Below are 2,925 nucleotides of genomic sequence, written 5' to 3' on the forward strand. Positions count from 1 at the left end.
AGGTCATATTTGTTTATAAGTTTTGATCCAAAACCAGGTAGTCCAACTATTTTTTTCAGTTCCACAATCCCTTTGGACTGAAATGATAATAATATACCTACTCAGATTAAGATATATTAATGTATACTATTAATTTGTGTTTATTGTAATGAAGACACAATAAATTGTGACCTATCAGAAAGTGTTTAGTTATTTATTGCCTTCCATTTTTAGATATGTAATAATAATTATTTTTAAAATCTTTCTTTACTATGTTACAATATTGCAAAGAAAATTACTTTGAAAGTATTTACTTAAATTAGTGGTAACATGTTTCTAGTCCACCTGTGCAAGAAATATATGCTTATATAGAATTAAGTATACTAGGATTTTATTAGCAAAAATGCCTGTAAAAAGGAAAAAAAGGGAGAGAGTCAGGAAGGTTAGGAGAGCCATCAGACTGTGATGCAAGGCTGATCCCAAGTGAAGTAAAGAAAAAAAAAATTGAATGGATGCATCCTAGGCTGCTGTGCAGTCTAAAAAAGGTTTAGTAAAGTCATAGTGGAGTGCTCGCCACAAAATCAGCCAGCTGAGGAATCCTGTGTCTCTCAGGAAAGTGTCTGCCTTAGTAGCCTTGTTGCAACCAGTCATTGACTGCGAGGAGTCTGTGGAGGAGTCAGCACAAATATGAAGATGGATCTCAAAATCTATCAGCTGAGGCCCTTAATCAATTACAGTCATTCTAAATCTGCCCTCTGTTCCAGGTAGATTCACTTGTCCAGCTAGGTTTGAGAGTAGTTCTTCTGTGATTCTCATGGATCTTTCTTCCTAAAGCAAACTCAGAAAAGGATGTTAATGGGATGAATCTCAGCCTCCAACACTATTATTGACCACTGGGTCTCAATTGGTACTATTCCTCTCCCTTCTCCACTGTCCATTCTAAAAACTCTTCACTTGCAGCTATCGCAACAGCAGACTTGGCGGCTTTTCTGGAGATGTGACCCAAGCCTTAACCTTATGGGTCTGAACCCTTAAGAGTGATACTTTTCTCAATTGAGCGTTGCTGCACTTATTTATTCAAAGTTAAAGTGGACAAGTGAAGACTGCAAGTGTTGTACACATTCTATAGTTTTCAGTTTTCTTGCATTTATGGATCATTCATGAGAGGCATATGTTTTCACCATGTGAAACTTCTGAAATCACTTAATCTAGAGTCTTCCATTTCTTAACTTCAAAGATTTTTCTGAGGAGAACATGACAGGTTACAACTAATGAAAGCTTGTTTTTAAAAATTATGCTTCATCCAAATTTTTGGACTGCCTAGAGTTCACCATGATCTACTCGTAGTCACTAACTCCACGGCAAGTGGAACTGATTCTTGAGACAATAATGCCACAGCATCAACACTTTTTGAGTATGTATATGAAATCACTGAAAGAGGACTACAATGTAAATTCACCATGTAACCTCATGACAAAGAGTTATTTCTGAATTGTTCAAGTTTAAAGTTAAAGTTTATTTCTTTATTCATTACAAAGATACATGAGCCAATGCTCTCACTGTTGAATGATGCTATGAAATGATCTTGTCCTAATCTTATCTATCTCTTTATTTCATTATGTTAGCCAAAGTTTATAATACTCTTATAGAATGGCCTACAAAATGTCACAGATCCAGTGCAGAAAGAAATCTTTTCTTGTTCTTTGCAGATCATTTTACCCCGACCATTAAAACTTTCATAACTCATATTCATGACCATATTACTGTGGTAGATTTTTCTACTTCTGGCTGCTGGAAGGAAAAAAAAAACAGATGGAATTTGTAATCCAGCTATGACATATGTCCAAAGCCATGTGGATTTAGATCAGAGGTCAGGAAATGGCTCTCGGTCCAACTTGACCCATTGAATTTTTTTTTGTATATAAAGTATTATTAAAACACAGCGACATCCATTTGTTTATATGTTATCTATGGCATAGTTAATTACAACAGAAGTGGTAATGGCCTATAAAATCCAAAATATGTACTATAACATACTTTACATAAAAAGTTTGCTAACCCCTGATTTAGGCTTTGTATTAATACTATAAAGTATTTTCAGAAGAGAAAATGACAACACACCCTAAGATTATAACTTGGATTCTTATCTCTTCATCTTTCCTTCTTGATTTCCTCTGTCATCCTCCTCAATTATTAATTTAGCAATAACTTATTATGAATCCACCAAATGTTAAGTTTGGGTTCAGGTATCTCAAAGACAAAAACAATGAGGTCCACGCCCCTTGATCCAGTCTCATCTCTTCAGAGAAGGTTTTCCCAAAACTTTCTCACAAACATGAATACCTCCGCTTTTGCCTGCCTTTAGCTCTTTATTTGTTCCACTCATTCTGCTTTTATATTATCCAATCTTGGTTAGGAATTCCAGGAAACAATATTCTATATCTTGATAGAAAATAGAATCTGTGATGGGCAAAATTATCACAACCTCCTTTCTTGATTTTGTTACCCATCTATATTTTCTCCTTCAGATTTAATAATTATATTGTCTTTGAAATGGATCAGAAAATTGTGAAAATCATTTCAACACAACACTACCTTGTCCTGGTACAAAATACATATCAAAGTTATACAAAACTGGGATGGTATTTGAAAATTTTGCACAGCGAGAAAGGTGAAACTAGATTTTCATTTTTAAATATAGTGGCACATGACAGATATTTATGGTATTTATTTTATCCATCAACATCTATTTATGAATCAGAATGCAAAGGTCAAAATTGTATTAAACTTGGGTATATTTTTTTATTCAGCTTGTTTTGTGCCTCTCCAAATTTTGTGGGAGAAATATATGTCTCTACACATTGCTTTTGCTATGACATGCTAAATTCAATTTTTGCAACAGTGAGGGCTCTCCAATTAGATTGGGAAGATACCTTTGAAAAAGGA

This window comes from Rousettus aegyptiacus, unplaced genomic scaffold, assembly GCF_014176215.1.
Source record: "Rousettus aegyptiacus isolate mRouAeg1 unplaced genomic scaffold, mRouAeg1.p scaffold_m13_p_1, whole genome shotgun sequence".
Classification (NCBI taxonomy): Eukaryota; Metazoa; Chordata; class Mammalia; order Chiroptera; family Pteropodidae; genus Rousettus; species Rousettus aegyptiacus.